Source organism: Oxyura jamaicensis, chromosome 1, assembly GCF_011077185.1.
Source record: "Oxyura jamaicensis isolate SHBP4307 breed ruddy duck chromosome 1, BPBGC_Ojam_1.0, whole genome shotgun sequence".
In the NCBI taxonomy this organism is placed as follows: domain Eukaryota; kingdom Metazoa; phylum Chordata; class Aves; order Anseriformes; family Anatidae; genus Oxyura; species Oxyura jamaicensis.
The window spans coordinates 154,849,545-154,874,927 of record NC_048893.1 but is presented as its reverse complement, the minus strand read 5'-3'; the positions used below and the strand labels follow the sequence as shown (position 1 = coordinate 154,874,927).

General features: G+C 32.5%; 2 long non-coding RNA genes across 2 annotated transcripts in view; one reads left to right on the top strand and one right to left on the bottom strand.

The window, feature by feature from the left end:
* Positions 1 to 3,677: 3,677 nt before the first annotated feature.
* Positions 3,678 to 24,689, bottom strand: LOC118163094. The gene is made up of 3 exons (XR_004748847.1): positions 22,067 to 24,689; positions 18,321 to 18,325; positions 3,678 to 3,689 (listed from the first exon to the last, which is right to left on the bottom strand). It is a non-coding gene; the product is annotated as an uncharacterized LOC118163094 (long non-coding RNA).
* The window catches only part of LOC118163085, a 30,231-nt gene continuing 13,533 nt past the window's right edge, over positions 8,686 to 25,383 (top strand). Inside the window, exon 1 of the long non-coding RNA XR_004748840.1 lies at positions 8,686 to 8,892. This is a non-coding gene — a long non-coding RNA (uncharacterized LOC118163085). The remainder of the gene's footprint in view (positions 8,893 to 25,383) is intronic.

The following is a 25,383-nucleotide window of genomic DNA, read 5'->3' as shown; positions in this document are numbered from 1 at the left end:
TAAAAAAAAAAAAAAAAAAAAAAAAAAAAAAAAAAAAGGAAACAGCTTATCTGCTTAGAGATGTGGACATGTCTGTGTTTCACAGATCTCTTCTAAAATTTGAGACGAACTAAAAAATAGGCACAATCACTGTTTGGCATTACTCTAATGGTAAAAAGCATAAAGAGCTCAGACTAGGCATTAGGCCAAAATGTAGGATGTAATTAAAAAATGGAGAAATTATCTGGCATCTTATCTGGCATGTGAAAATGTCTGATAGGCTCCATTAAAATAAAAGTGTTTGTGAGAATACTTATTTACAATTACACTGAGGTTTTATTTTATTTCAAAGGGGGGCCTATTAAATGGACTGAAGACAGTTGAATGGCCTTATATCTATTAGATATGACCACATAAAATAAAATATATTCAGTAAGAAAAACTACAATCAGATCCAGTGAAATTGTGCATTTATAAAATAAATGTTTAATTCTAACTGTTTGTAAACTTTTTCTTACACTTGTTTTGAGTATTCCATCAAAGGTATTTCAATATAGCCCACACAAATGGGCTGTAAATGTTGATATTGGATAATTAAAGATTGTTGTAAGGGCATGTAGAAATGCATACTAACTTAATAACTAGGATTTTTAGACCACAACTCAGATGTTGCTCATTGGTTAGTAAGGTTAGGAAATCAAGGAGTAGTTCCTTTACTCAGTTTATGTAACTTGCAAGTTTTAATTACCCTCAATGAATTGTTCAGAAATAATTTCAGGCTAAGCAATTAATTTAATATGTTTTCTCAGATTAAATTTAAGGCTAAAAGTCTGCATGTTAAGTTCTTCACCATTCATGAAAGACTTGATTAACAAATAAAGTATTAGGAATTCAGGTTTCCATGTCCTTTGCCCTACTTCTTCTATATTATATATAATATAGAAGGTGTTGATGGTGTTCATTATAATATATGAATGGTGTTGATCAACTACGTTGACTCTGACCTGAGTTCTTTACAAACTACAAAGCTCATAGGAAATTATGGGCAGATATGGGTAGTCATAGTGACGTATCAGGTACCCTATTTTTATACTGCATAATTTCTACTACTAATATCCACAGAACCTACAAGTCCTGTGCATTACTTTCTGAAACTTGGGGCAAAAAAAAAAAAAAAAAAATCACAACTAGATTAAATAACTGTTAAATAACTGTCACCTACATCTTGACAGTTTCACTACAGAATGGACTATCCAAAATAAAGAAGTAAATAAATAAATAAATAAAAACAAGCAAAAACCACCACCACAACAACAAAAAACATGAAGAAGGCTATAGCAACCTATTTCCTTGGACTCTTACTCCTTTTTGTTCCCAAAACTCTAGAAGGCTCTTCAGTACAGAAGAGTAGGTTTGCCTAAGCAAAATTGTGCAATTGGATTTTTCTCAGACAAAACTCACCCTGCTACTTTCTTTGGGATAGTGCCATTTAATTCACATAACCCTCAGTATCTCTGCACAAAAATATATATATATATATATATATATAACTTTATTTAGACTACTGTATCATATAGCAGTAAAAAGTTACTGATTCACTGATTCTCCAAATTTATATAAATAACGTGAAACAGCTAATATCTTCACACTGCACATTCCCCCATGTACCAATAAAATTAATGTGAATCACAAAAAACCTTAAACATATGAGTATTTTGAAATTATTTGAAATGGCCTCCAGGTATCAAAGATATAATTTAAAGCTGTTGCTACTTGACTGTTTGAGTTCCGATATGGAAAATGAATGTCCCTATTAAGAAAACCAGCCTATATTGTGTTCACTGTTTTTTTTTTTTTTTTTTTTAATTTTGGTCTTAGTCATCACCTATAAATAATTCATACAATTGTCATATTCACTTATTTATCAAATATTTTACTAAAGAAGATAGTTGAGAAGAAAAAGAATACAACCATGAATAACCTTGTTCTTACATGCTTTATGTTTTAACTATTTAACTGAAGATAAATTGTTTTATTGTTTTAAGGTACTTCATGTACTATTTTGGACTTACCAGTTAGGAAAAAAAAAAAAAAAAAAAAAAAAAAGGCAGACCAATTAAATATTACTGTCTTATTACAAGTCCTTGAGCTTAATGTAAGGAAAATTAAATTTCTTTGGAAAGCACAGACATAAAGAAAAATCACAGGTTAATATATTCCTTAAAAATATTGAAAATATTATATTTATAAAGAAGGCAACAAACTGCATAAATTTAAAGTCAGATTCCTACAAAGGAATAAACTACAAAGATAAATCTGACTCGTTCTTTCTCTTTCTCAGCTAAACAGTTCCTAGCTAAACAGTTGTTTGGTTTGATGACAGGGAGTATGAAATCATTCCCACTTGGTTTTAACCTTTATCAGTCATATCTCTTACAATGGCACTATCTCAACATAGCAGGCAGTAGTCTGAGGCAAAAAACAACAGCAAAACCACCACCAACGAAAGCACTCAGATGCAGGTCCTGAAAGGAGTACAGAAGAATACAATGATGAATGCCAGTGTTTGCCATGGCAACAATGAGGGGTTGTTATTTTACTTAGCCAAGATTTTATTTTTCTCTGATCTAAGATTTCCTGAGCCTAACATTAATCAAGAATCTAATGATCTGCATAGATTATTTAGAATTCTAAAATATTTCAATTTTTGTCTGAAGGATTTGATTTTCTTTCTTCTTAGAAATGATATCTTTTTACAATAGCAATCTTTTTAAGTCTTTTTGTGCACTTTTACTAATTTATTGTAGCAATTCTTCAAAATAGGGTTATATGAAAGCATGCTATCTTTGTCACTATATGAATTTACTGATGTATTCTTTTTTAATACAAAACACTATCATGATAATTGGTTTGATTCATAGAGTTGTTGAGTTTGGAGAGTTTGGAGCCAACATTAATGTATCAACTCCCCCCCCCTTATTTTTTTTTCCTTTTGTAAAGAACAGATGGATTTCACTTATGTGATATGATATGTTACATGTTCACTTATGTTACATGATATGTTCTTCCCATCAATATTCTTTGTTATTATTGCTTAAACCATACTATATCTACAATTATTTTCTTCTCCTTGTCAAAGATAACCAATGGTGACAGAATTTTGCTCACACTGACTTCAAGCTCTGACTTTCCTGTTAAGTACAAAAATAGCAAGTGTTAAATTATTAATTACTAATTATTAATAATTATTATAATAGAGGTACAATAATATAATTATATTATGATATAAGTACAATTATTATTAATAAATGTTATATTGTTAATTATTAATATTTTTCATCTCATATAACATCTAAATAATGAATTATTATCACTGGGCCACTGGGCCACAAAATTTAACTTCCATGTCATGTCAGATATTACTCTTCCTACTGGATTTGGGTGGGATGGAGTTAATTTTCTTCATAACAACCCATATGGTGCTGTGTTTTGAATTTGTTACCCAGTGTTCATAAAAGACTGATGTTTTAGCTGTTGCTGAACAGTGCTTGCCCAGCATTAGGGCCTTCTCTGTTTATCACTCCACCCCCAAAGCTGAGAGGGGACACAGCCAGGACAATTGACCTGAACTGACCAAAGGGATGTACCAAATGATATAACATCATGCTCAGCAATAAAACCAGGTGGGAGTTTTTGAAGAGTTGTTGTTGCTTGGGGACTGGCTGGACATCATTCAGTTGGTGGGGAGCAATTGCTTTTGCATCACTTTTGTTTTGTTTTTCCTTTACTGTTCAACTGTCATTATCTCGACCCACACGTTTTCCTCACTTTTGCCCTTTCAATTCTCTCTGCCATCCAACTAGGAAGAAGTGAGCAAGCAGCTGTGTAAGGCTTAGCTGCCTACTCACAATACCCTTCCAATGCTTAAGATCTTTTGGCAATTCTGTTTAGTGTTTTTTCTTCTGACTATAAATATTTTGCCTCTGATAATTCACATACTTTTACTGGAATAACTATATGGTTGAGATAATTTGTTTGGATGCTCTACTTGATGACAGACATAGCAGTTTCTATTCAAAATGCTAGTACCACTTATGACAGTTCTCTGAAATTATATGTGAATACAAATGAGAATGAATATTCCTACAATATTTTCCACAAAGATATGCCTTTTAAGAATTCAAAATTTTATATTTTAAAAATCCTTCAAATGTGGGAAAGCTTTGGCATTGACACTAGCATGAGTTCCATTCAGTAAATGTTAAAACTGCTGACTTTGTTATTGGAAATTGCTTAGTGGAACAGTTTTAGAACAATAGAATCACTACCTCCATGCCAAATATTTAGGAAAGTAGATCAGAATGACCTTAGCGAGGATTTTCAGGATTCAGTTAAAGGACAACACAGATACTTCATGGTATTCTTGAAATTAACAAACCATGCAATATCACGTTAAGATAAGAAGCACCAATTCATATAATGTGGTCAAACAATGCACAAAATATTCTCTATTTATGTTAAATCTGAAAATATACGTCTCTGATGGTGTGTCCTCTCCTGCCCTGAATTCTCACATTTGATCTGGTCATTGCCTTGCTCAAACACTGGCTGTTGCTCGCAAGGCCTTGCTCAGGCAAATAATCATGTGTACTGGCTACATCCATGGCCTTGCTCAGGCAGATAGAGACCAAAATATCAGGTCAAGTTGTGTGCTGGAGAAACTTACAGATGAACATCTTGCTCGGCAGTTGAGGGCCAATGGACCATGTGCCAAAACAAACAAACAAACAAACAAAACCAAAACACAATATGACTATTAGTCCATTATCTTGCCCTATAAATAGTGAGCAGTCCAAGAGCTCTTTGAGCTCTTCTGCATGGCAGCTGGCTGCATGATGAGATCTCCCCATGTATAAGAGTGTCTCTCAAGGTCACACCTGCTGCAGAGATCCCTTACTCTTCATGAGAGATTCCTTGCCACAATAACTCTTTGGTTAATTAATAGCTTTCTAAACTTTTAAAGCTTTACTAAGATTATATCTTTGATTGTGCACATAGTATTCTTTAGATGTAAACCATTCTCTATGTCTGGGACTAGGAGCATATTCAGTTGCGCCTAGGGTTTTTACCTCTTCTGTTCAAGGAGTTTAGAAAACAGAGGGTCCACTGTGAACCTTCTGACTCAATGGAAGGGTCTCCCCAATATGTCTGACTTACTGTGTCCTCTATGCAGTAAATAATCAAGTGTACCTTGCCATCTCAAATCTTAAGTCACTGTCTTATTTATGTCTTACAGTATGTCAATAAACATATTGCTGCTTCTCTGAGCATATAATTTCATCTGTGACATAGTCCCATAGTTTCTTTGCATTTTGAGCAGTTTCATACACACACACACATATATATGTACACATAATAATCACTCAAAACTACTACAAGGCAGTTTTCAAAGGAACTCAAAAGGCATTTCTTATCAATGACTGTGGGCTAATTGAAAGTCAAGTTAAGCCAAAAGAAATTCCTTCATGGATATAAATAGACTTTCAGCTACTCTCTTGATGATTGTGTCAAGAGCAGCATTTACAAAAAGGCTGATAAGACCAATATTTAGAAGTTGGCCCTGCTTTGAGTGGGGAGTTGGAAGAGATGACCTTCAAGGGTCCCTTCTGACTTAACCTACTTTATGAGTTTATGATTCTGGGATTTGAAAAATATTGTTACCTTGATCAAATCTTTCAAAATTCCATGTGAAATACAAAATCAGAACCAGAGAAGATTCTCAGAGCATATGTCTGCATAGCACCATAACAAATAAGCTTACAAAAACTTATAGATACCATTTTAAAGTAAAGAGAAAACCGTAGTACTTAAAGTATTATAAAGTATTCTTAAAATTGAAAGTGTATAAATAAGTCTTTATATGCAGAAAAAGAAAGGGGTATAGAAGTGGCTGTCTTGTTATTGCTTAAGGAAAAAAAAAAAAAAAAATAACACAATAACTCTCACAGCCCTGAAAAGACAAGACTTTGCTAATTCTCATCAAGGCACTGAGACAGTTGGTGAGGATAAATGCTCCTAATTTTATATTTCTATTTTTATTTTTTCCCTTGGAATTATTAAATTGCATAGCATATTCTACCAAAAAAAAAGAAAGAAAAAAAAAAGAAAAAAGAAAGAAGACAAAATTCATATGTATTTTAACCATATCCAGTGGAAATGATTAAGCATTGTATCTTTAAAAGTAAATTATAATCTTTTGATTGGTTGCTGCCAGAGCTCTCAGTTTTTACTTGATTCAACTTTGTAAAAAATATAGATAAATACCACAGACACAATTATAGACACATATTGTAGACACATATGTTGCCTGGAGAGATTGAGAAGTGTCCTTCCTTGTAGACATTCACGAGCTGTCTGGACATGGTCCTGCAGCGTGCTCTAGGTGGTCCTGAGCATGTCCCATTGAGTAAGTAGGGTTGGACCAGATGACCTTCAGCAGTCCCTTCCAATCTCAAATATTTCGTGATTCAGTGATTTATCTGTGGTCATATGTATATATGTATAGATATGAACATATACATATTTGTTCATCTCTTTAGGGAACATTTGATGAAATATAGTATATAAGTTGTTGGAAGCCATCAAGCCAACATCTTTCTGTTTCCAAAGGAATATATTGCAATGCAGATAAAGCTGTCTGGGAACATGTTTTGATGTTTATTTTTACTTTTATTCCTTACTGATTATGTTCATCTGAACATATTTATTATGGTTGTTTTTGAGTAAACAGTATATATATACACATATATATATATACATAATATTTTTTTCTTCTTTTTTCTGTTTTCTGAGTATTTCAACTTCTCTTCCACAAACAGTGGCCCAAGTGGTTATACAGCAACAAAACACAACAAATATCTGTTCTTGGAAGTCTAATCTTTTGACTACTTGCAAGACCTGAGATGATGAAAAGTGATTCCACTTGGATACTTTTCTACCTAAAATGGGCATGTCAAATTCCATGAGACCAAGATTTCCCAATGAATGCATCAAGACTGCTTAGAAACCTGTGGCAACATGATGGCAATACAGTAACAATGTGCTCCTCTTCGAAAGGTTTAATATAACGATTTTCTTGGACTCCATGGGGTAGAGGAGTATTTGCCATCATAGCTTTTATCTCATTCAGGAATGGGAAGAAAACTTACTTACTAGGATATCTGTTGAGATAAAATTTCATTTTTTAACTTTTTTTTTTTTTTTTTGAGCTCCTCTTTCACCACTGAATTTCACATCCTTTTTACACAGTGGTTTTTGAATATTTCTCTAAACATTATGAAGGTCATCTCAACCATTATACATAGGTTACAATGCTTAGAGTGATTTGATAATCTTGAATGATTAAAGTATATGATTTCAGTTTTATTTGAAAAAAAAAAGACAGTAGAAGCACAAAAACAAACAAAGTAACAAAAAAAATCCTTATTATGTAAAATTAATAAGCAATGGCAACACAGAGGGAAAGTAATTTTCACTGAGTGGCATCCTAATGTATAGTATCCTCAGAACATGGCAAAATATTAAATTCCAAGAGACCATCTTCCTGATGAAATCCTGTACATGATGAGACACAGAATTCATACAAATTCTTCTGTATCTGTGAAACAGATATCACAGATATATCCAAAATCATTGGTCTGTGACATCTACTTCTTACTACAGAAGAAAAAGAATCTTGGAAAAAAAAAAAAAAAAAAAGGGGGAAGTTTTAGAACATCTAAAGTAGTGAAAATATGAAATTAACAAGTCTTATGGTTTTATATGAATATAACCCATTAATTTATTTCTGAAAATTAGTACAGAAACTGGAGAGATTTCAAAGATATTATCAGTGGAATCAGAGAATCTGGACTCTCACTTAGCAGCAGTCGGTTACTGTGCTATAGGAAAGCAGCTTGACAGCCTGATACACCCAGCCATGATAGGAAAAGGGTTTTCATTTTAAGTCTACGGGGGTCTTCTACATTTCTATGTCAGCCTCAAGAATGCAATATAGTTAAAAGAGATAAGGAACACATAAGGTGGATCAGGGTCAGGAATAACAAAACAAGAAGTCATGGTTCTTAAAATGTCATTTCCCTTTTTCCTTCTCTCCTTAACAGTGATTCCTTGTATGAACTCACAAGCACTTTCAGCTATTTCCAAGTAACACAAAGAAAAAAGAGACTTGAGCCAAGGCTCATTTGCTAAGCTTGCAATCCTCCTCTGCATTAACACCTAAAATTTTCATGCATAAAATTCAATTGGCCTGAAAACTATCAGATTTACTCAGGGGACGGGGGCAGTGGGAGGAAAACAGAAAAGCTCAGTTAAAAGAAAAAAATTAAACTGCTTTAGACTTAAAATATAGATCATGAAATCATCTTGATTTTAATTATCTAATTCTTTTCAAGTGTTAAATATTTGATTGGATCCCTCTGGCTTCATTGTTGTTTTTTATTTGTTTTTTCTTTCTTCTATCCTTTTATATTTGACATATCATTTAAAATGACATTCTGGGATATAGTTCAAAAATTGATAGTGCTTATTATATGCAGCTTTATATTATTCTAATATGTACTGTATACTTCTCAGAAGAAATAAGAAAGTATGGTTTTGGTTCCCAATTAATTGCCATTTTCTTGCTATGATAATGCAAACTTTTCAAGGAGACAATGAGTGATGGAGTATAGAAAAAAAGAAGTCAAATAATAGGGCATAACACATTTTAGTTTAGGTTACTGTAGTATTTCTGAGAAATGCAATTACAGAGGTATTCCACAAGTGAAAATGACACTGCATTACTTCACAATGTATTTGTTTCTCTGTATTTTATATATATTACATATATATCATATATATATATAAGTATATGTATGTGTATATATATATACACATACAGAATAACTTCAGGAGAAATGGAGTTATAGGCGATATCCTTACAGAAATAAAAAGCGGAATATATGTCCAAATGTAGCAAAATTGGGACAATGGTGCACTCCGATCACTCCTATTTAGTTTAAATTTTGTTGCTGTTTCTTCTTCGTAAGTGCCACAATCTTAATTTTATGTCGCAGAAAAATGAAAAAAAAAAAGAAAGAAAAAAAAAAAAAAAAAAAAATTTCAATTACAGTACATCTTTTTAGAATTGAAAAAAAAAAAAAAAAAAAAAAAAGGCAATAAACATTTTATTTCAAAATGTGATATCTGATAATTTCCCAAGTTTAGAAAGCAATGTAGTATGTCATTAGAATGCAAAACAATAAAGAAGTAATAAAACCACAAAAATGGTAATTACAGTCATAGGGCACTGAGACTTTTCTGATAAAGCTTCAGAAATCCCAGTACTACTGAACAGACTCTGGTTGCCACAGAAGTTGTCAGTATTCTGGAAAAACTGCAGCTGTACTTTGAGTTCCACAGACAGCTAACTTCTGACAGCTGTGAATGGTTCTTTGTAAATGTAGACTTCCCTCTTTGAGTCAAAGCTGAGCTTCTGGAAAAACTCCAAAACTCATTCACTTGTGTGGCTGAAAAACACTCTAAATGCATGCTAGGAGATGGCATGGCAGACTAGGCATATCTAAAAATGTGCAAAATCTGCCAATGCTCTATCCTTCTTTCCTCATATAGGGATTGCAAGTTTTCTGTTGTGCACTCTATATATACTGAGGAACTTTAGTATGTATAAGGAATATTGTAGAACTGTGGTGCAACAGAGTGCTGTTGTGTTAATATAAAAGGTAACATAAGTTTCAAGATGAATAACCTCAGAATGTTTAAAGATGTTAGGAACAAAAATGAATTCTTTAACATCATGATATACTCAGTTGAAATAGAATCTATTTAAATTTTATTTATTTCAAATTTATTTACTTTTTTTTCAATTTATTTAAGAATTAATTTCAAATTTATTTAAGAATTTATTTCATTTTCTATCATTATTTACTTAGTCCTAATTAAAATGGATGAGATTTTAGCTGTTTTCTCTTCTTCATAAGGAATTAATTAAAAAAAAAAAATCTTTATCCTGAATTTTCCTTTCTTAACCTTACGACCTTTCAGATTAGGAAAGATCACATGCACTGAATTATTTTTCTCTGTCTTGAAGATGACACAGTTATAGCATTCTTAGTAATTACTGTGATGCTGCCACCTCAGATATCATTTAGGCAATCTGAACACCCAGATTATTCTCCAAGAAATTTACGCACTGAGCTTCCACTGCTTTCAAGGATGTTTTCAAAAAGCTGTTATATCCTTAACCTATATTATCTCATATTATATGTCTTGTATTTTCTCCTTGGTGGCCCTTTCAAATCCCTCCCATTTCTCTAGACAGTGTCCCAAAATGGTGTGCAATATTCCACCTGCAGTTACAACAGATATACTCAATTTTTTATTGTGTGTAATTTACAGAATTATCAAAGCACATGAACTGATACCTGTGTCATACATGTGAAAAAGATTGTCTAAAAGGGCAGATTCTGCTGTACTGTGGGTCATATTAGCAGTGGAGAGTATACAGTCTTTATGCCTATATTCACATACTTTACATGTGGAAAAAGAGTCTTGGGAACTGTCTTAGTACAGACAGTGCCAAGACACAGAATCTCTTGGCACTTTTCCTCTATAGTTGTGTAGTTGTGTGGTATCTTAGAGATGGCATAAGTGAGGAGTGATGCACTACTATCGGGCAATAAGGTACCCCTCCCCCCCCCCCCAAAAAAAATAATTATTATTATAGTTCTAGATATAATGTAGCAGAGTTATATACATAAGATGTATAAATATTTATATGCTTTCCTATACATATACAACACACACACATATATACATATAGGAGAGTTATACCTCTAGGACCTTTATATGCCATCTACAGAGCCACTCCTGTCCATGTCTCTCATGAGTGGATGCTGTAAGCCTTTTCCTCTCCTGTCATGCAGTTATATCAGTTTTCAGTACAGAAGAACATTATTCAGCAGTCAAACAGTCAAACTGACCTTCAAAGACTTTGGGACATGCAGGTTCAATAATACCTCTGAAATAGTATGTGACTATAGGCTATGCAGAACAAAAGCTAGTGTATATACTTTGCACTTCCATTGCTACTTTCTCATGTCTGTAATATAGACTTATTGAAAATAAAAAGAAAAAAAAAAAAAGAAAAAAAAAAGAAAAAAAAACAGGAGGGTATATCTAAGAAAAAAATGTATTTAAGAATTAAAATAATCCTGCTACGGTGTACAATTCATTATCAAGACTCCTTCTCGGGACTTTCCAGCATGAAGTATGTATTCCAGAATGTGTTCATAATTTTTCAGTACGTGTTAGCAAGCAGATTTCGAAGAACTGGATAACACCTATCACAAAGTTAATTCAGAAAGGTATTGGAAATTCCATGCTCTGAAACTTAATTCTGAAATCTTACTCAGTTATGTTTTGGCAATTATGGTCTGACACATTTACACTAAGTGTAAATTACATACTATCCAAGTATGTATCTTGCAAACAAATGATCAGCTGGAAACACATAATGCCACACAATAGACTTCATTTGGATCTCAAACTTCATTTCACAGTAATCTAGAATTGGTATCTGTTTATATGAGAACATTCAAGAGTTTGGTAGTCAAAATCTTTTATTCTCCACTGAAAAAGTAAGATATGCATGTGGTGTGCAAGGAAAGAAAATGTCTGCACATTCTATTCTGATAGAACTGAAGACTTTTCCCTTGACTGAGGAGTGATCTTTCCTCGATCTTTTTAAACCCTGTGATGTTTTCAAATATATTTTTAAACTTGAAAATTTAACTGCAAGCATTGACCTTCAAACATTCAGGTTATTGAGTCATTTCACATCTTTGGTCAAAAAGTCACCAAAGGAAATTATAGTTTTTTAAAACTGCGTTGTCAGTGTGTAGAGGATCAAGCCAACACTGATAACCAATATTGAAAGCACTGTGGGTTTATATAACCCTTGTTTTACTGGTTAATTTAAATCAAAAATGAAAAATTTAAATCAAAATGAAAAGTAACCCTGCCCTTGTTTGTTTAGAGTTTGAAAAGGTCATGTTGAACCTAAACAGACTGAATACTACAAAAGGCCAGTTACTAAAAGGGTATTTCTGAAGTGGAATACTAGGCCTAAGGCTGCTCAGATCATTTGAAAATAAATAAATAAATAAATTAACTAATATAAATAAAAAGTATGTATAGACATATCTTAATAAATGTCTTAATAAAATATAAAGGTCTAGCCTGCTAAGCTCCCAGTTTACTCTGACTGGAAAGAAGTGAGCTTGAAGCCTATCAATTTGAAAATGCCATTAAATTAATATTAAATTTTGACTCACTAGTCAAAATTTAATATTAACTGTTACAGAAATGTATGTCAAAAGAGAGAGTAAACAATGTTAATAATAAACACTACGTGATGCATTTTCACAGGTGCTAATTTACCTAATGTATGTGTCAGATGTCTAAGGAAACACTTTAAAGCATTGACGCTCTGTAAATTAGCAGCTTTAATTAACGCTTTAATTCATGAAAACCACTGAATATATGCTATACATACTGGAAGAGTATGCAATGCAATAATTTCTGCAAGGGTGCAGATGGTGAGGAGAAACTGTATAGCTTTTCCAGATCTATATCTTATTAGTATGTTTCAGGTTTTCAAATTTTACTACTACATGCCTAAAATATTAAAAAGAAGATTTGGTTTGTGTGTGTGTGCACGCACAAACATATGAAATAAATAGATAAATAAGTATGACAATTCTGACTATTTTGAAAGAGTAAAAATATGAGCTTTTGATTGAGAAATACCAAAAAGACAAATGCAGCGTCTCTGCTCATAGATTTTCTTAATGGAGTTTGCATTTTTCTGAACTAATAGTTTCAGTGGAGTAAAGTGTCAAAATTCGCTCCAGAATGAGACATGATTTATACAAATTGGGAAACTCTTCATGAAACCTCAAAGATAATTTTATTGGGGAAAAAAAAAAAAAGTAAAAAAGAACTTGTAGCAATATGGTTATACCTCTAAAAACATTAATACTATACAGAAAATATAACCACAGTTTGTGTCAAGACTAGAAAAAGAAACCCAAACAAGATCATATCAAGTATCAAAGAAGACATGTCAAAATCATATGTGGTAAAAGTTTATTGATTTACAGTTTAAGAGCTATATGATAATGTAACATGAATCCATGATAAAATTACTTTTTTCTCAAGATAATATTTATTACTTTGTACACTACATAAACAATAAATATTTAAAATACACTCTCTGTTTGAAAGAGTATGCTGTAAGCAACAGCATATGATGAATGACTACGGTTTCCATAGTTGTGATATACATAAGGATCAAAAGGTTTTTCATTATAGTACTAGATTCCTCTAGTTAAGAATTTGGAGTGAAGATTCTTACATTAGTATGGATGTGCAAGTCAATTAAATCATTTTTTCTCAAAAGCATGGATAGAAAATAAATTATGTTTTATACAAGCTTTTTGGGTGTTAAGGTAGCAAGTTAAATTATGTGGTAGCTAGTAGTTGTTTTGTGTTGATAAATCACAGTTGTTTTGTATTGATAAATGTCAGTCGTCACTCTGGATATCCAGATATATCAGCAAATTTCAGGTGAGATTGATGATAGCATTTTAATATTGCTTTTATTTGATTCTTTTTTCCTCTCTGCTTTCCCTTCATTGTAACTATGAAACCTATTCTTGTCTCCCTTTGACATGAGGGTTAAATGTTTAGCTCAAGCAACTGTATGGAAATAAATGCAGGTGTTAGAATATTATTAAAAATGACAAAGTATGCAATGGAAGAAAAGAAAATATGAATCAGCAGAAAATTATTTTCATTAAACATTATTTTTTTTGCCAAATACTATTTTTTTATGATAAGGAAAATAAGCACAAAGCAAGGAAACAGATTTCCTAATATGGCATTCATATGACATCTTAGTCCATATATAAAATATATAAGCAAGAAAACAAACAAACAAAAAGAAACAGTTTCCCCCTCCCTTTCTGTCTACTACATGAGTCTGCTAATGTATTATTAATGATGACAGCAATATTCCACAATCCGTATGTTCATCCACATCAACAGAATAAAAGAAAAAATGAAAAATGTTATTATAAGTATAGGTACATAAAAAATCTTAGTCCATGCAGAAGTTTTCATGTACATTTGCTAAGATTATTGCTATTATTATGAAAACAGAATTTTGAGATTTTTTTTTAATATTAAGTTTTTAAAAGTGCTTTTACTAACGTAAGTCTTGATTTTGATAAAATATCTTCCTCATGATAAGTAGCACTGCATTTCCCCCAAAGTCCTGTCAATAAGACATAGATTGTTAATATATCATATTTTTTTTACAGTTACATTTAAATATATCTTTTTACTACATTGACTGAACATTCACAAAGCATTTATTAAGTGCACTTGATTTTAGGTATCAGCTCAGACTGATACCTAAAAAGCTAAATGCAGTTAAGTCCCCACAAATAGTGGTGAGGGATATGTATTTAAAACAGACTTCAGATAACATAAGTAGAATTATCTTTTGGAGATGTCTGTTTTGGATCTTTATCTATATGACAGTATTTAAGGTGAATTGGACCTAATTTAGACACTGTACTTGTTGCCTAGTAAGATTATTTAAAAATCTGATGCCTGTCTGCCTTTAAAACATATGGGTTATTTTTTAGAAATGAAGTAAAATATTTTTTGCCTTTCCTACAAAAGCTGGGAAATTGTTCAAGTGGAAGGAATTAATTTAACATTGCATAGATGCATTTTAGAAGTAGGTAACATTTTGTAATGGATGACAGCTTCCTAACAAAGCTTGAAGCTTGCACAACCTATGTAGGCTTCAAAATGCTAGTTTATCTTAGATCTTAGACAAAACAAAGTTAATGATTTAAGTACTGATAGTGTTATTTATTAAACTTCTCTGCTGATGTTCAATTCAGCAATACATTGTCAGGAAAAATATGTATTGAAGCAAGACATAAACAGATATTAAACATTGTCAGTATTTTGCTACATTAAGTGTCAGATTCATTTTCCGGTTGAGATACTGGAGAGGGAATTCTGAGAAACAAATTGAATTAACTCAGTAAAGCATTCCATATTCCATATGCAACATTTCAGTTAACTGATCTCATTTTGCTTTCTCAAATGAAGACTAGGGATGATATTTCCTTTCACCTCTCCTTCATCTGCTTTTTCTACTTTGGCTGCAAATTTCCAGGTAGCAAGGTAGAATTAAGTAACTTCACCCTATTCAGTTTCAAAAGGGCTGACATACTAATTTTCACATTTTTTTTCTTTCTTCTAAGTCATAGGTTGTATTATGCCAATATGTATCATTAATATTAATTACAGGTGTCTAATGGAGAATCTAATGCCATTTTGCAACTTCTAGGTAGCATAATAGCATCATCCAATGCAGTTTTCTACTTAAGCTTTGTAAGTTGTTTATATTCCATAGTGACGTGAATAGAAATCTAGAATAGAATCATAAATCTAGAAATAATAGATATAATTAAATCATAAATTTCATACTACTTCTATGCAGAAATAAATTGTTCATCGTCAATTTTTCCTCTGCAGATTGCCGTCTTTAAGAGAGCATATGAAAGGGTGTTTGGAACAGTATAACTGTGGATGGAATAAGACTTAAATAATGTTTGTAGAGCATTTTGATATTCTTAACTACACTACATCATATAGTTATAAGGACTTTTTATTTTTCTCTTTATACAATATATTTTCAATGTCTTGTTAGATAGCTGCATACTTTTTATAGAGATTATATGCAAAATAGAAGCTTTTATTACATATATCACTGATGTTTTACACTTAAAACATTATATAAAGCAATGGTATCATTCAGTTCAGTTATTTTACTGATAATAAAACAGGCAGATACTTGTGTTTTCCACTGGTGTAATAATGTATAATAATGCTTAAGATCTGTTGCTCACAAATTATATTCTATTTCTTTTGAACAGTAAAGCAACAGTCTGTACCCTTCCATCTGTTGCCTACCATACAAAATTTTAAAGCTGATTATCAGTTACAGTAATTAGTAAATTAACAAACTAATGAAAGAAAAGACGTCCTTAAATGCCACTTCTCTTTTTATGCATTACCATTAAAACTTTAAGTCAATAAAGGTGCTCAAGCTAGCCTGTTCCCAGCCTACAATTTAAAGAATATGGGACCATACCACAGTATCATTTAAGAAAATTTTCAGTTTTTGAATAAATTTGTCATATTTTTCTTGATCTGCCATCACTCAATCTTATCAACTGACTGGATATATTGGAGGAACCAAAGATAGGACTTTAAAATTTTAATTTAATTTAAAATAGTCACATGAAAATCCAAATCCAATACCAAATTTTCATATCCGTCTTGATCCAAGTTGTTTCCACTTTCACTCTCAGTCACTTTACTTCCAAGAAGCGGTAACATGACAGAAAAAAACAGACAATGGTGATGGAGAATAACAATTTATCATTTGTCAATGTATTCATCAATGAAAATGAGTTTTCACTGCAGTGAACTTTTAACAATCTTGCCTTTGGGTTAAGAGACTATAGCATCAAATTTTATAACAATTTTATAACATGACCATCAGTCTCTTAAAAACAGTGGAGACATTCCAACAAAATGACGTAAATACCATTAAAATAAAGCTTCTTTCCCTAATCCCAAATTCTTAGACTATGTGTGATGCAAACATCCAGCAGTAAAATATTTAACTGTGCTGGCAACTCCTAAAAAGAGTTGCTCTCACTTAAGTCAAAACAAATACACTCAGAATTAGAGATTCAGGATTACTGACTGCAGGTTCAGAAAAGCAGCTTTTTTGTAGTCACATTTTGCATAGTACTGGAAAGGATGACATTTTTCTTTTTTTTTTTTTTTAAAGTAAAGTCCTATATTTTGAAAAATATATGATGATTATGATGTTGATGAATATATGATGTTGATGCTGGTCAACAACTCATGTTTAAATTTGTCAGATAATATCCATATAATCAAGTTCTTAGTGTTCTATATGCCACCTTGTCATGTTACAGGAAATAATTTTTACTCCTCTCAGATGTCTCCCCAAGAATCTTGCTTATTAAAATCAAAAGAATATAACTTCAGTGATCCTTTTACATTTTTCCTTTTGACATAAAAAATAAATAAAAATTGCAAAAACTTCTTACGTGAAATCAATAGCTGCTGACTTAAATGTAACAGCTGGCCTACTACAAGACCTTATCATAGACCTTATCACATTCTATGAGTATAGAATCATAGAATATCCTGAGTTGGAAGGGATCCATAAGGATCATCGAGTCCAACTCCTGGCACCACACAGGTCTACCCAAAATTTTAGACCATGTGACTAAGTGCACAGTCCAAATGCTTCTTAAACTCCAACAGGCTTTTTGTCATAACATTCAGTTGATAAAACCTTTGCCATGACATTCAATAATAGCTTGTTTCTGAAAAGAATTATGGCATTAACCAAATTATTTTACATTACTAGTCATCTGTTCAAAAATTAATTGTAAGGATCAGATAACTCGACATTCTATTAAAGGTCTTTAATTCTTGAAATATCCCATTTAACAGGATGTTCTAGAGAAGTTAATCACAATACACGTGTCTCCATCACTCTTAGACTCATAATTAATTAATCTGTTAATTAATTTTTATACAAACCTGTTTGAATTATTTAAACATTATAATAAATTTACTAAATAAAAAACTTTAACTGACCTTATTTTCATTTTTTCATTTTATATGTGTCTATATAATATCAGAAAGACCACACTAAGATTACATTAGCATCCATTTTTTAAAAAAGTTTAGTTTGAAATTTAACTGCACCATCATGAATTTTTTAAGATGCCCTCTTCAGTAATCTTCGAGATAGCTGTCAAACAGAACTCTAAACATCATGAATAAAGCTTACTATCATGTTTTCTACTACTCCTGCTCATTTTCTCTTTTTTATTTATTTTTTAAGTAGGTTCTTACACTAAGGTGCATATGGGGACACCTAGTGGCAGCAATTGGTGAAAACTTCCCAGTCAGTAGACATGCGTCACCAGCAATATGAAATCCTGAACGTCATGCTAAATAGCCAGAACATGTAACTTCAGTTCATTATAAGGTGCGTTCTGTTTTACTGCAGTGAATCTCCCCCCGCCCCACCCCCCCAAAAAAAAAGAAGCAGGCAAACAAACAAAAATATTCCTCCTTACTTCTTCTGAATACAATAACAACATAGCTATCATTCTTATATGGCAGAATAATAGCTTGATTTTTACTCATCACTATGCAAATAAGCCTTATATTTATTTTAAATAAAGACCAAGCTGTCTCATTAAAAATCACTTATTTATTAAGTCTATCTATAAATGTGTGAAACTAACATATAGTAAGTTAATATTTTATAAATATACATTTAAAATATATGTAGAAAATCATATGACTGCATTTGATATTGAGAACTTAGGTTGAGGTCTTAGTGTAATTTTTACTTTTATAAATTACAGTGTGTACAGATAGGTTGTCTTAAATATATCTCAAAAAAAAAAAAAAAAAAAAAGTAAAAACCAACCAACCAACCAAAAAAAACACCACCACCACCAAAAGCACTTATATTTACATATAGTCACACGTCACGCAGGGCTAAGTAAACAAAAATATATATGATTATATATGAATCTAGCCACTATTATATATATATAGTAGTGGCTAGATCCAGTATTGAGAGACCATTAAAATCACCAAAGTTCCTGCTGGGTATATTCATGTGCCTCATGGACCTTCATTCCTTGCTGTATATTGTTTTGGTGAAAAAATTATTATTATTATTATTATTATTTTTTTTTTTCTAGACACGAGGAGTCACATTAGTGCTGTTACTAAAGAGTCACTCAGAAGTCTAATTTACACAGTCACAGATTTTACAGATTTTGTTTCTAACTTCACCTGTTTGTCTTGTTTGTAAGAACCTGTTAAATAGAAATTCTCAGAGGATGCCTAATTGCCCCAAAATGAGCACTGACAAGATAGGTCAGTCTCTATGTCTGTATACTCATCCTGCTCAAATTTCTATTAACTAATCTTGAGTATGAATTTGAATCCAGCTACTGAATACTTTAACCATTAAGACTGAAAACACTTGAGAACTCTGAGTTTCTCCTGTTAAATCTATTTTACTTATTGTAAAAAGAAATTGAAGCACAAATAAAAGAATAACCTAATAGATTTGTACCTTATGGTTAGTCCTATGTGTGTGAATATGAATAAATGTCTGTATAATTCCTGTTCTACCTCTTCGATGGAAAAAAAAAAAAAAAAAAAAAAAAGCTACCCCTGAGGAAATGTTCAGATCCACATGAAATAAGAATCCCTCCATTTATTATGACTAGATTTAGATACCTAACATTAGACATTTGATATAATATAATTTTAATTCTTTGATAATTTGATATAGCAATGAGGTAAGAGATGAAAAGTCAGACCTAAGGTATATTAGGACAGTTTTGGAAATTTGAGAGACATACTTAATCCACGTCATGTCCTACTGAAATTGCTGAAAGTTTAGCTAGTATCTTTGGGATAATGGAACTAAGCTGAATATGATTTTAATCATTTTACATCATATGTAGCGATAGGGAAACATAGCTAGAAGGGACTATCTAAATGTATAAATCCTCACAATTCTGGGCAACCTCAGATCCTCTAGAACCTCTAGATCTTCAGAACGGTTGCTTCCAATGCACACTTTCCAATACGTAAGCAAAATCTTAACTTTTCCAGTAAAGACCAAAAGCTAGACCAGATGTTCTCACGGAAAAAAAAAAAAAAAAAAACAAAAAAAAAAAAAAAAAGGAATAAGGACACTGCTAATAGTCTTCTCAGGAATAGGAGGAAATATACTGGAAAATGTATGCAAAATGTTCAAGGTATTAAAACATTATAGAGAAGAAAGAACAAAAGACTCAAGAATGAAAGAAATTAACAGAACTCAGAATCTAAATTATACTGTAAGGGAGAAAACACCGTTTCTGACCTGAGGGCCTGCAGTGAGCCCTGAGGCAGAGAACAGATACAGTATAAATGTAGAACAACCATATTCCATCTTCTTCAAAAACCCTTTTCTTTCCCAACTCAGCATAAATGTAACTTTCCCCCAGGAACTGTCCTATTCAATTACACATTTTTTTTCTATCAGCCTTTTAAGTTCTGTCTTTAAAATAAAATTATAAATCCACCACCACCACTACCACCACCAAAATAAAAATAAATAAATAAATACTTTTTTTTTTTTTTTTTTTTTGCCTTGTTACCTATATGGAAGACCTTCCTAGTATCTCACTTCTCATGTGGTCAGTAAATTTCTTCACTTTTCTAGACTATGTTAAAATATAATCAATACATAAGTGTTTGATGGCATGCCAGCATCACTCTTTAATTCAAACACTTTCTATCTCTTTTTAGTATTTAACCAAAAATTCATTTGAAAGGAATCACATGCCCCTTCAATATCTATTTGGCTATGCATGTCTTAATAAATAAATAAGTAAATAAATAAATCTCTTCTGAAGACACATTTTCCATTCCCTAATTACTCTACCTTCTTTCTGATCTTTAAATTTCATTTTAAGATCTTCTTTGAATGTATGACTTGAACCATGCATAATAAAAAAGGAACTCATCAAAGAGCATACAAACTTTAGTCCTGTACAATCGTATTTACACCTTCCCTCCTATTATAACAATCATGCCTAATACATCACTGAATCACATTACTCTTTTCTCATTATATCAGTATTTCGATTATAATGGCAACATACAGTTACTTTCTTATCAACCACTACCTTCAGACTTTTAGAATATTGTTTAATCTTTTTTTTTTTTTTTCACTCCAATTTAAATCAAAAGAATTAACTTGTAGATTGCATTATCCAATTTCTCATCATTTCTATCAGTCCAGGACAAAATAATAGGTGTTGTGTTTATTGTAATATACTTATATATACATACTAATTAAACTTCTAAATATTCAAGTGTTAGAATATTGATGTTAAAATATCTATAAATATTTAAATAGTATACACATACACACATATAAAGACACTATATTTTTTTTTCCTTGTCTGACTATCTCGTTCTCCTCAGCAAGCCTTCCTTTTTTTTTTTTTTTTTTTTTTTGTCTACAAACTTTATCCAAACACACTCATCTCTTCTTGATTTCAAATGCTTCCAATCCTTACTTATGGACTTATAATTCTTGTTTTGATCCTTCCAGTACTCTAAGATATTTTTATTTTTTTTCTGATCCAGCTATGTACTGCATGTACATGAATGATGACGTGATTTCTCTTGCCATTGTGCTTTCATTATCAACATATGTGCTTTCATTATCAACATATACAGTCTTAACAGAAGCAGAGGCATTGTATACATCAATTACTTAGGTCATGCCTAGTATATTTTTAAGGTTTACACCACCCTTTAACATGCATTCTGCTTCTTAGATTTTTCTTGTCTTAAGAAATTCTATTTTTCAATTTTTCTGTACAAGATTTGATTATACAAGGTTTCTGACCATTCTTGGTTTGCTTTTATACCTTCTAATTACTGATGCAGATTTCTCCTTGCTAATCAATATATTTCTTCCATACTTTATATTTTCTTGAGAATCTGGTCAAGTTTTTATCTTCTGGGAATTCTTTTTCATCACTGTATTTTCCACCACATGCTTCAAATGTAAATATGTGTTTTTTGTTTGTTTGTTTGTTTGTTTTTACTTAAGGCAATACCATGCCTTATCTGAATTTTAATTCAGATCTCACTAATCTCTCACTAATTTTTATTTTGTTTCTCAGTTTGCCTTCCTGAAACACTGGACTATAGTTTAAGAACTGCATTTTTTTTCTATCTTGCAGCTTTATATGAACTGGTAAAAACTCAAAATCAACTGACCTAAGATAACCTAGTTTTTGTTGTTTTGTTGTTGTTTTTGTTTCTAAGACATTATCAGTTTTTCCTGTGGATCCTATTGTTCATTAAAACTAACATATCATTGTTTTTTAATGTTTTTGTTTGTTTGTTTTTCATAAAGGAGCTATTCTCTGTCATGTTGAAATTTGTATTTTCCCCACTATCATCAGTTCAGTGTTTTTTGTTGTTGTTGTATATTTTTTCCTAATATTTGCCCATTGGAAATTGCATAAATTGAAATAGTCACACAATATCCATTTTTACTTTATTTCCTTCCCTAATATTAATAGGAATTATTATCCAGATCAAATCTGTTCAAAGAGATTTGTGACAGATTACATCCTCATGAAGCTTTTTTCCTACCCTTTCCTCCATGATTTTCATTCTCATCTTCACCATCAGATTTAATTTCTTTGTTGCATTTTTGCTTAACAATTATTACTTCTTGAAAGTTTTTAGTCCATTAAAATGAAATTATGCCACCAACTTTTTTTCTGTTTTTCCTAAACAATGTGTTTCCATCAGTTCCAACATTTATGACTTGAATACTTCTGTGTTTCTATTTTCACATGTCTGGTTCCTATGTCAACTGTTCCTGCTACTCTTATTGACTGAATTACTGCAATAGGTCTACCGTAGTAGACCTTAAAAACTGTTGTAGATATAATCTATGTATTCCTAATATTCTTTTGTTAATCCATCTATTCTGTTGTTCCAGTCTAGTTCACTTCTCTCCATTTGTATTTCATGTGAGGATTATAGAAGTAACGTCCAACTTTCCTCCTGAGTTTTTGAATATATTTTTTTAGGATCTCCTGGCTTAATGAGAAACAGATTAAAAATTAAATTAGCAAAAGCCAGCACACTTCAATAGTAATAAAGACCTTATTATTTCTCATAAATTCAGCAGCATTTATTGTTTGTTGTTCTTGTGCTAAGGTTTATAATGACAATTCTAGTTCAAATATTCAGATATAACTTTTCATTATAAGGAGTAGTTTCAGGCTATGTAGACACCATTCAAATAGCTGATTTCAGTAAGGAATACAGAGTTGTGCTCTCATGCTACACAGGCATATTGAAATAAATTTTCTGTAGTATTCTACAGAACTTTAAGGTACTTTACTAGAAGTATAATATGGATCATAATAAGAATGAATGGAAAAGCAGCATGATAGTTCTACAGTAATAACTATTTAAACCTCATGTGTGCTACTAAAATTATCTAACCGTCTAACAAGATGAAAGTAAGATTTTATTAAATCGGATTCTCTATTCATTATATTTTTTAATATCTCATTACTACGGGACTAGAATAATGAAAATGAAACATATGTACAATACTTTTACACAGCATTTTTAACATGGTTGCAGGCTTATGAAAAGTCACCTTTTCCAAAATGGTTTTATTGAAATAGTTTAGTCTAGCTACCAAGGTTATTTGAAATAGCTTGCTTTCTTATTAATAAAAAAGTATTAATGTCTATCTGATTTGTCTAAATTTATCTAAAATTTAGATAAATTATCTAAATTTGTCTAAAATCTGTCAGATAAAAACAGGATAGAAACACAGACAGATGCTATATATATGACTGGGCCTAAAAATGAAAGCATATATGCATAAAATACCATATATTCAAAATATAGAACTATGAATGCAAAACAAAAATATTTCTCAAAAATAGTGAGTTCATAAAAAACTTCCATAAAACAGCCCTAATTGCTACTCATGAATTCTTTTCATTTCACCTATTATCATATATTTCATGTGGAATAGTAAAGTCTTAAAGAGTGATGGGGTGGGGGTTAAGGGAGAACAGAAGTGTCTAGTATGCTTTTAATTTTTTTCCCTGACTAAACATTGCATCTTGGTGCTCAGTCTAAAGCCTTTCAAAAAGTTCCACTGAGTCAATTGGTTTTGCATCAAAACAGGAATTTCACAGATTCTTTAAAAATAAAAATAGGAATTTTGTCCCACTGAGAAACTTTCCGAAAACTTCTGCAAGAACAGGAGTAAATACCTGATAACATCTAAATGAACAAGAATTGTTCATATGAGAACCAAGGTTCCATTTGATTCATATAAGACCATACTGTCTTTCATCCAAATAGCACGTCTTCCTTATTTCAGGTCCAAAGAAAAAGGATTAGAGTCATACTGCTTCTACATTTGCAGAGAAGAACACACCTTTTGAGGAAGGCTGAACAATAAGGGAAAGGTGATTATTTACACTATTTCTTTTGCATGTTTGGATGTTAAGACACAAACTGACATAGGTCTGCTGAAGATGTAGATGTGATGAATTCTCAGAAGGTACAATAGGTCTTCTTCCTTCTGCAATGCTGACACTCACACACCAGTCCATGAAGGCACAACTGCATCTTAGCATTGCATTTGAGTTAAAGTCAGATTTCAACCTCTGTACTGTGAACATGGAATGTATTTTACATGTAACTTTGTGCATAATAATGATGATTTAAGTACTGAAATGTGTGCTGTACAGAGTAATGAATACACAGAAGCAAATGTGGACATCTCTGCATACATGCAGTTAAATATACTTTTTTTTTTTTTCTTTTTAAGATCAGCCAAACACCTACCTTTCCGAGAAATAAACCTAAACTTAAAAAAACACCAATGCCACATCCAGTTTTGTACAGGGAAAAAAAAATAAAAAAAAAATAAAAAAAATAAAATAAAATAAAATAAAATAAAATAAAAAGCTTCATGTTCCCTAGTCAAACGGAATAACCGCAGTCCTCCCAGCCGGTGAGGGAGAAAGGCAGTCAGCACAGCGTCACCGACCCCGTCGCCTCTCCCCGCCGCGGCCACCGCCCCCCGGCGGCAGGATAGTCCCCCCACGGAGCCCTTGCGCGTCACCGCCCGCACCGCGGCACCCCCGGCGGCGCTGCACTGCCACCTGGCGGCAGCGGGAGGAGCCGCACCGCTCCGCACAGCACTGCTCCGCACAGCACCGCTCTGCACCGCACCGCGGCCAACAGGACGGGGCCCAGAGATGGCCCACGGCCTCCAACCACTGTGCGGTCTGGGCAGGGACCGGGGCACTTCCCCAAGTCGCTGCGTTGTCACTGCTGCAACCCGCAGCTCGGGTGGGCAGAGGGGGGAGACAACGCGGGCGAACCCCGCACACCCCCCAGCCCCAGCTGCGGAGGACGCGAGCTGCCAAACCCGCCGCGTCCCCTCACCACGGCGGCCCGGTCTCCCAGCGGAGGCTCCTGCACATTCTCCGGGGGCAGCGGCTTTTCGCCGCGCCACTCCGCGGTCAGCGGGCCCTGCTGGAGGACGGG